The 10,548-nt window shown below is 33.7% G+C and overlaps 1 long non-coding RNA gene across 1 annotated transcript; it reads right to left on the reverse strand.

Moving 5' to 3' along the window:
- Window positions 1-5,125: 5,125 nt before the first annotated feature.
- Window positions 5,126-10,286, reverse strand: LOC103881495. Its single transcript, XR_642958.4, has 4 exons — window positions 10,246-10,286; window positions 9,011-9,090; window positions 6,980-7,177; window positions 5,126-6,740 (listed from the first exon to the last, which is right to left on the reverse strand). It is a non-coding gene; the product is annotated as an uncharacterized LOC103881495 (long non-coding RNA).
- Window positions 10,287-10,548: the final 262 nt, after the last annotated feature.

Raw genomic sequence — 10,548 nt, forward strand, 5'->3', positions numbered from 1 at the left:
ACCTAATTTCTTCTTATTTTAGAATTTAAAAAAACACAATTATGATTTGTGACCATATGAGTGAGCTCTGACTAGTCATAGAAAGGAAAGTCCTAGTGAAGTATACTTTTTTCCACTCTGGCCCAGACAAACCTCTCATGTAAGACCTTCATAATCTTTACCATTCATCGGCTTAATGGAGACAAGCAAAAAGAAAGCCATGTGGTGAAGGCAGCATCGTTACAGTAAAAGTGGCTGACGTAACAAAACTGTTACAAGAGAGTCTCTCAGAAAATCCCTGGCGTCACTCTAATATTTAAATAAGCTAAAACTAAACTTTTATTACATTTTCCCGCTAAGATATTGGAGTTTACCCATTACTCCAGATAGCACTATTTTTTGTTTGTTTTGTTCTGTTTTTCTATAAAACTATTCTTATTAGGGAGATTCCAGAATTAGTAAAACAATTACAGGAAAATCAGAATAATCAATCAGAAGCATTACATGGAGACAATTATTTTGCTTCAAGTAAAAGAGTTTGTATTCCAGAAAGAAAATGAGACTGATTCTTGAATAGTCATAAAAGTGTCTCCCAGCATTCACTATATAGAATAAAAAAAAAAAAAAAAAAGCAATTGACCATTTAGATGGCAAGTTTATCATTTTAATTTCTTAAAAACTTTTAAAATGAAATGTCTTATCACAATTAGTAGTAATATAAACTTCTATCACTTTAATTTTTTGGTAGGAGAAATTGCAAAACTCTAATGTGAAAATACTTGAAGCCAGTTTTACAATTTGCTTCTTCCTAAATTCTTTGTTCCAGTAAAACTTAAATATTTTATGTTTAGTTCTGTAAGTTCAACCTATAAAAAGCAAAGACAAATTGCTATACCTATTCCCTTCACACAGGTAATTTTCAAAATTACAATCCAATATATTTAATTATCTACAATTACTCTGAAATTGTTCTTAAAAAATAAAATGCATTATTGTAATAGGAAATCATACTTCAAATTTGAGAGAGGAAATTGCATTCAGAAATGTTTATCGTTTATGTTTGATTTGAGTACTAAACTGTTAACCCAAATTATACATTATATATCATAAAAATTGAGGTATAGCCTAATTCTATTCAATTGTTTTGGATGGTTATCATGAAAGCCTGTGATAGTTTTTTGCAGTCTCCGATAAAATATATCATTTTAATGGTGAACAAAAAAAAATGTAGCAAGACCATTTTGATGCAGAGTTATTGATATTTTTTTAAAAATCAACATCAAACAAGTGTTTTTTTGTTTTGTTTTTTAGTTATTAAAATGTATACACATCAAACTTCCATAATTCACATTCCATTAGTGATTACTCCCTAACCCTAAGCCTTAAGGTTAAGACTTAAGTATTGACTTAGAGTGTGTTTAATGTTGAGCAGAAGGATAGGAATGGGATAAGGATGTTATTTATTCACATTACTTGTTAATAAAAATGCCAAAAAGTCTAGTAGCCCAATCACATCCATTAGCTCGCCTTGGAGCCTCTACTTTCAAACTTATTCCAGGGAAGACCACTTTTCACCACGTTTACTCCTCATTCTTGATCGACTTCCCATATTTTCTTTTCTGAACTGCTATAAAAGCATCTTAATTTATTGTCTTGCTTCAATCTTACCTGCTGCAGCAAATCAACATGGAGGATCCTTTAAATACGTAAATTAATTCCAGTACCTTTAATACCCAAAAAAGTCCTCTGACTTCCCACAAACTTGAAAAGAAGTCCAAACTTGATCTTGATGAAGGCCTCACTGATGTTGAGAATAGAGTCACTGACTATACCTCTAACCACACCTTCTACGGCTCTTTCCCCTTCTTTATTCTAAAAGAGCCACACTGGCCTTCTTACTGTTTCTTTTTTTTTTTTTAAGCTGCTTTATTGAAGCAAACATTACATACCATAAGATTTCATTCTTTTTTTTTTTTTTTTTTTTTTTTTTTTTTTTTTTTTTTTGAGACAGGGTCTCATCATTCCATCACCCAGGCTGCAGTGCAGTGGTGCCAACATGGCTCACTGCACCCTCAACCCCCAGGGCTCGAGAAATCCTCCTGAATAGCTGGGACTATGGGTGCACGCCACCATGCCTGGCTAATTTTCTGATTTTTTGTTAAGATGAGGTCTCACTGTATTGCTTACGCTGCTCTTGAACTCCTGGGCTCGAGTGATCTTCCCACTTTGACCTCCCAATGTCCTGGGATTACGGGCATGAGCCATCATGCCCAGCCCATTCACTTTAAGTGTACATTTGTTTTAGCAAATTTATACTATTCTGCAAATATTAACTCTGTCTAGTCTTAGAACACTTCCTTTGTTTCAAAAAATTTATCTTGTGCTCTTTTCCAGTTAATTCTTCTCCCATTGACAGTTCCAAGTGACTGCTGATATGCTTTCTACATCTCCAGTTTTCCCTTTTGCAGTAATTGAATATAACAGAATCATACAATACAAATAAGCTGTTTGTGTCTGGCTTCTTTCATTTCATATAATGTTTTTGAGGCCTGTCTATGCTGTAGCATATATGTCATTCATTCCATGTTACAGGCATGCTACATTTGTGTATCCAGTCACCACTTTATTGACCTTTGAATTTTCTCTTGTTATTGGCTATTTTGAATAATACTCCTATGAGCATTAATATCCAAGACTTAGTATGAACATATATTTACATTGTTCTTTGGTAGATTTTATTTCATGTTCAGTAAAGTTTCTAGCTATTAAATAGTTATGTGACATGTGTATTTAACTTTTTAAGAAACTGCCAAACTGCTTTTCAAAGCAGCTATGCCATTTCACATTCCCACCAGCAATATACGAAGGTCCAGTTTCTCCACATTCATGCAACACTTGATACTGTCAGTTGTTTAAATTATAGTTATTCTAGTGAATGCATACGGTATTTCATTGTGGTTTAATTTATGTTTCTCTGATAATTACTCAAGTTTAAAATCTTTTTATGTATTCAGTTACCATTGGTAAAGTGTCTCAAATATTTTGCTCATTTTTTGAAAACTGGGTTGTTTGTCTTCTTGTTAGTAACTCGTACGTGCTCTTTGTATATTTTGAATATGCAGTTTTAAGCACATAAAATTTTGCAATTGTTTTCTGTTTATCTGTAGCTTCTCTTGATGTTCTTACATTTTATTAATTACTTTTTTTTTTTTTTTTTTACTTTGAAGAAGCCTTCACTACTTTTTGAAGAAACTGAATGAGCCTTAACTTCCTTACTCTTCGTTTTGCTGGAAATGCTCTGTCTCTGGCTCTCACTCCCTCATTTTCTTCACGTCTCAGCTCAAATGTCACTTTCTCGGAGAGTTCTTTATCTGATATGCTTTATTTTGTGGTCATTAGTGCTATCTAATAAACGCATTTTAGGCTTCCCCACTTCCTGGGGACCATGTGGTTGGGTGGAGCATGCAACTATTTTTGGGCAATGAGTTACAAGCAGAAATGAGATGTGTCACATTTCCTGGTTCTAATCCCTCCAGAATTTTATTTTCCCTTAAGCACAATGACAAACAACATTCAAGATGGTGCCTGCTCCTTCACCCTAGGTCTATGAGTAATTTCAGTAAGCAGAGCCTGGTGCTAACATACAATGTACATATGGTATAAACGCAAGAAAAAAACAAAAAGCAAAAAACTTTTGTTTATAAAGACACTAAATTTCAGGTGTATTTGTTACCACAGTATATTCTGATTGATATGCCTGCCTGAGGAACTTTCCTATGGAAATTCTCTATTCACTTACACTGACCTAGAATCTGACATACGTCTGCCTTGCCTTCCAGCACAGAAATTCTATTAAGGTATTAAGGTAGGGATATCGTTTGATTCACTGCTATATCTGTACACCTAAAACAGCCTTGCACATAATAAATACTTGTGAAATATATGTCAAATAAAAATATAGCCTAACATCAAGAAAAGTGTGCTAAATTGGACATATCAAAACAAAACATATCCTTTAAAACAACATCCAAGAATATTGCCAGATTTGATTTTCTTCTGATTATTTGCTCAAAGCAGCAAAGTTTGGATGTATCTAGAATTGGACTTCCATTGCTAAAAGTTTTTATCTTTGATAAAACTTATAAATAAAACACTAAATCAATGGAAAATTATTTAATTCCTCTAAGACTGCTACTCTAGGCATTCTATACATTGCTTGCTAAGTAGAAAACTTTGGCCAATGCTTCCAAATGTAAACACTTATTAGTCTTGCATTATGTTTTTATCAGCTCTCACCAAGGAATTATATTCTTAGCTAGACATGGCAAGGCATTATTTTACCTTCATGTGTCAGCATTTTTATTTATCTTTATTAAATAGATTTATTTTTATTTATATATATTTTTCTATTAAAATAAGTATTTTATTATTTTATTTTATTTATTTCTTCATAGCCTGCTCACCCCCTCTGTGTCCCATATTAATTTCTAATAGATTGATCATGTCAACTACTTTTTTTCCCCTTCCATTATAAATGAGTGCCTTGACTAGACCAGAGAAGGAACATAGAAGTTGCTGTTGGATGGAGTTAAGACCTCAACCTTATGTCTATTCCTACCATAGTCACATACAACCTTCCCTCCTCAGGACTGCACACTTTAAGCACAATCTTCCTGCACTGATCCCCTCCCATGAACCTTGGCTCACTTCCTCAGTTTCATCATCTATTGGCTCAAATTTGTCCTTCATTGCAGGTAATCCCTACTTACTCTATGTCAAATTTAAAACCATTCTCACTCTTGACAAAACTTAATACCATTTCCTTATTTTATTTTTCTCTTTAGCACTTATTTTTATTTTTCTCGTTACTATCTGGTGTGTTATTTCTTGCATATTTAATTATTTATTCTATAATCACTGTGGAGGAAAAGATAACTGATTTTACAAATGTTTACATCTCTCTCTTTTTTGAACATTATGCCTATGTCGTTGCCTGGTGTATTGTGAAAAATGAATACATATTTGTTGAATGAATGAACCAACTTACTCTGATAAGGACTAGAAGTCTCCCTGAAGGAGTGGACAGAGAAGATGAGGACAAAAGACTTTTTACAATGATGTCCAGTTCTATACAAATATTTTTAATAGATGGGGATACCCTAACAGAGGAAAAATCGAATTTTATATTTAGCAAAAACTCATCATAGGGAAAGATACTATGACAAGGACTAAGAACATGATTCAGTGACAAAGACTGAGATTAGCCATCCATGGTAGTTCTGCTTCAGCATAAAACCCACCTTTGAGTAACAGTAGTAGCTCATGGATATTGAAAGAGGTGCACCACACTTACAACACTTAGAGCACTTATGAAGCTAAAGCCTCTCCCTCCCTTCATTAAAGCAACTATGAGCAAGTCAAGCCTCCATATCCATAGGTGGCATCTAGTATCAGTGACAGATGGCTGATTTTAAGCTCCGCCAGCACCAGCTCTGTAGAGATGCAACAGAACTATATTCCACCACTGCTTGGGTTTTGCTTCATAAAGGAAGAAATGTTATGCCTTGTGTAAAATTGATATTGCAGAGTGCACACTTGACTAACTGTGAAAGTGACAGAAAAATTCACCATTGACTATTGGCATGCCGAAGCTCAAGTAATCTTACTGTGCAAGTCCCCACGGAAGAGTAATGGAAAAGGCAAGTTCTCCTTCCCACTTCTTATCTGTGACAACATAAATATACATGACTGAAACACAACAGTGGGTGTCTGGTTCCACTGGCACTGGGAATGGTTTCTTTCAAGATGTACACGTATGTACAATATATAAATATGGGTGGCAATTGGTAGTCTTGATGATGGAAACAACATTCTAGCTGAGGGAGCACTTCTGTGGAATGTTAGAGACTCCTAGTATGATTATCTACACTCAGCATCAGTGAACAACAATCAAAACAAAACGGCAGGCATTCAAGATTCTTGAAATTACTTGAGGAGAAAACTTCTTGAATAAAAATCAGTATCCCTTCAATCATGGAGAAAATGGCAAAAAACTTTTCATATTTGGACGTCAAAAATGTCGCCACCAACTGGTGAAATACAATAGAAATCACAACAAATTCTCAGAGATCTATGCTTGAAACCTCTCTCGCTCTCCCTGTGTATGCACATATACGTATACACACACACACACACACATATACACACATACACATATATGTATATGTATACTTTTAGAGCTGGGATCTTGCTCTGTTGCTCAGGCTGGTCTTGAACTCTTGACCTCAGGTAAACCTCCTGCCTTGGCCTCCCAAAAGGGATTATAGGCATGAGCCATCACACCTGACCTACAGTTTATATTTTAAGCAGAGGGTTTTTATGAACTAACTTTTTATAACCTGGCTGCCATCAATGTTAACTTTCCACTGTACACATACAGACAATATAAAATTTTAAGACAGCATGCTCTTCAGTTTAGTACTGGAAAATGTATTTGTACTTATTATCTATTTTCTTCAGGAATGATTGCAAAATCTTGTCTGCTGTGGCATACGGAGTCATGGTAGGGGGCTTGAAAAATATCCTGAAGTTTTGGGTTGGAAAATTAAGACTTCCAGGCAAGTGCCATTATGTAGTCTTCCTCACTGGAGAGAAATTATTACTGTAATAGCTTCGATGCCACAGGCTATTAAATGATGTCACTAAGTGTTCCAGTCATCAAACTGTTTTCTGTCTTATCATTTAATTCTATATTTGTTAGTCTGAAATAGAAGAAGAGAAAGTAATATTATTACTTACCCTCCCTCAATTGGGATTTATCCCCCATGCTGAAATCTACATCACCACTATGAATGATTATACCAACACAGAGCTAAGTATAGTCAACTCAGAGTTTCCCTTATAGGTACTCTATCTTGAAGACAATCTAGTGTAAATTGTAACCGTTCAACCAACCTGATTATTTCTAGGGATACAGAGTTCTTTTCCTATTTTTCCCTACCCTATTCTTGTATGTGCAATCTCTAGCCCCTTGAAAATGCATTCAGGAGTTAAAGTTACATGACACCGGAATAGGATTCAAATGTAGACCTCAGAAGACCTCAAACTCAAATGACTGAGTAAATCCAAAGGCGATTACAAAAAATCCGGAGTCTAAAATGCCAGAGGGAGATTTATACAGTCACCATATCCGACTCACCTACAAGACAAGGAAAAAAAGGATTTCATTAAATTTTTCTAAAGATGCAAATAAAGTGAACACACTTTTTAAAAAAATTGTTATGAACTGAATCTTCAATGTGATTTTATTAAGAGACTGAACTACTGTTGTGTATAGGAATGATAATTATATCGAAGAAATCCGAAAAGGAAGAAATATGATTTCGAAACTTTAAAAAGAGCACAGAAAATATTGCAATGTTTTGTATTATATATTCTTTTTCTACACTGAAGTCAATAATCCAGAACTGGTGTTTTAAACCTGTCCTACACTACTACACTTTCATAAAAGAAATGTTTCTGTTAATATGTGATTAGACAATATAAACTTTCCCATTTACAGACTCTATAATACATTTTAATAGAAAGATGTAAATCTGACTGAAAAATGAGAACTCATGATTTTAAAAAATTCATGTTGTTTTTAAAAACCCTTCATCAAAAATTATTTGAAATGGAGAAATTTAAAATTATTTAAAATATGTAGGTGTCCTCAGGTTTAAAAATGCATGTACATAATTTTTTTTTTGTTAAGTAACCAATTATTCTGCTTTAAAGAAAGAGTGAAGAGGTTCAAATAATAGCTCACTTCACATAATTTAAAATAACCACATTTTACAACATATATATGTGTGTGTGTATATATATACACACACATATATATTTACACTTACTTAAATTTTAAGTATTATCTAAAACTTTATTCCCAGCTATTGTCATAGCAAATTGGACTCTCTGTACTCCTACAAATATTCACCATGTTGATAAGGAGAAGAGAAGGGGACATTACAAAGGTAAATATTAGGTGCCATAGTTCACACTTCCCTTTAAAAATAGAAATATGGAGGTGCAGCCAACATTAGAAGTCACCCAATGCCATCACTCATGAGTACTTAAGTAGGCACTTTCATGTGACATTAGCCCTCCTCTGTGGTTTAAATTCCATAGGATGATTACAGGAGAAGGGAGCCTCTCAGCAAGCCAGATTGCTGCTTTCATCCCAGTTAGATTGCTGCTTTCATCCCCTCATTTCATAATAATCCACTATAATGAATTTGCAGTAAAGATTCATAATAGATGCATAGCAGCTGCCTTTTCAAACTTAAAAGCTCTCCTTTAAAAAATTCTGCCCTATTAGATATGACATAATTATGTATTTATAAAATATCACAAAACTGATTTATGGTTTGTATTAACAAAACAACAAATATTTCTACTCCTAAGATTTCAACTAAAATATATATTTTTAAAAGGGGGAGAAAAGCCCTGAATCTGTGACTCTGATTCATTTAACATCAACTGATTTAAATGTGAAATTTTGAGACACATTTGTTGTTCATGAGATCTTCTGTTGTCTCAATATTTCACATGATCATGACTCTTTATCTTTGCCCATATAAAGCTAATTATAATTTCATGCTGACAGCTACAGAAAATAATTGATGTTACCTTTAAAGCTTTAAAATAGGTCTGAATTTTGATAATTCACACTGGGATCAATTTCTACAAGGAAATGTATTATGTCTGAAGCTTTTGAGACATTATGATATATAGAAATTACTATTTTTCTCAGTAATTTTCTCTAGAAATCATATAGATTATTGAATAGCATCAATGGAGGTAAAAGACAAGTTCTTAATCTTAAATCACTGATTTCTTTGTACTAATATCTTCTTCAAAAAGATTCAAAAATAATATGTTTCCAATGAATATATTGTGTCGCCATTGTCACATTCATAAAGGTGACAACATTGCTTAGTCACATACTTGGTTGCCATGGTTATACAGAAAAAAACTGTAGATAGTTACACACCAACACGTTGATAGAGACTGTTGCCAGGTTGTTGATCTTTGCTTTCTATATTGTCTCTCATTTGTTTGTTCGTTTCTAAACTGAAAATGTGTAACAAAAAAAATTAATAAAACTTTTAAGCTCATCTAGTCATCTACATATAAAATAGCCTAACAAAACTAGTTTAGCAATTTCGATACACCCTCTAACAAGCATTAAACAAGTAAGTATATAGCAAGACCCTTCAGACTTTCCACTAACTGTAAGGTCTTAGCTTGGGAGATGAATAAAACATAAAATGCTACGAATTCACTTGAAAATGGAAAACTAAGACTGAAAATAATGATATGAAAAAAGTGACTCATAAAGGATGAAGAATATGTTTAGTTTTCATACTATCCAAACTTTCCGATGCTATACTTTGCACCTCTGTTTGTTGCACAAAGAATTCAGAATTTTGTGCTCGCAGACAAACATTTCAGGATTTACCATTTTTAGATTTTGCTGTAATATTTTGTAAGTGAATGTAAAACAACAACAGAAAAGAATATGTTGTTCTAGTGACAGAAAGTATGTCTCATAAACTTCATATAATTGAGATAATGATTGCAATCATCAGGTATGTCAAATGTGAAAATCATTAGGTGTAAAAAAACTTCAGTCATAAGACTTAAGCCTGTCAAATATGGATTTAAATGTGAATTAAAAGAACAAAATTAAAGCACAGGAATGAAAGCCTGGCTATATCATCAAACATCCTCAGAGGTGAGGTATAATTAAGTAAATTAAAATATTTTTAGTCTTCTCAGTAAAGAATGTTCTTTGTATAACATGAAAATATATTTTTCTGACATATTAAAACTTCCATTACATTTGCAAGTAGGCTCAAGGAAATACTGCTATGTAAGTATGTTGAGAATAAAATTACCCACTACTGCCTTGCAAGTTATGTATTTGTTTGTCAATTTTATAAGAGAAAAAAAGTAAGGAGACTTACTCAAGATGTATAGCAATGGACAGAATTACAGATCAAGTCCTTGCCTTTCTGTTTCCAAAAGTCAGAGGTCAGACTGTTTCCATTTCCATTATACCATTCTTTTTTTCTTTTTTTTTTTTTTTATTTGAGACGGAGTCTGGCTCTGTTGCCCAGGCTGGAGTGCAGGGGCATCATCTCGGCTGACTGCAAGCTCCACCTCCCAGGTTCAAGCCATTCTCCTGCCTCAGCCTCCCAAGTAGCTGGGACTACAGGCACTCACCACCACGGCCGGCTAATTTTTTGTACTTTTAGTAGAGACGGGGTTTCACCATGTTAGCCAGGATGGTCTCGATCTCCTGACCTCATGATCCGTCCGCCTCAGTCTCTCAAAGTGCTCGGATTACAGGCGTGCTCTTTATTCAAATCAAACAAATAAAAAAATTGTTTAAGATACGAATTTTCAATATCTAGTCAATTTCAAGAAGAATCAATGAAATTACTAGCAAACACATGGAATATCAAATCTGAAGGAATCTTGGAAGTTATCTAATCCATATATCTCATTTAGTGACTAAAGTATTGA

This window comes from Papio anubis, chromosome 2, assembly GCF_008728515.1.
Source record: "Papio anubis isolate 15944 chromosome 2, Panubis1.0, whole genome shotgun sequence".
In the NCBI taxonomy this organism is placed as follows: Eukaryota; Metazoa; Chordata; class Mammalia; order Primates; family Cercopithecidae; genus Papio; species Papio anubis.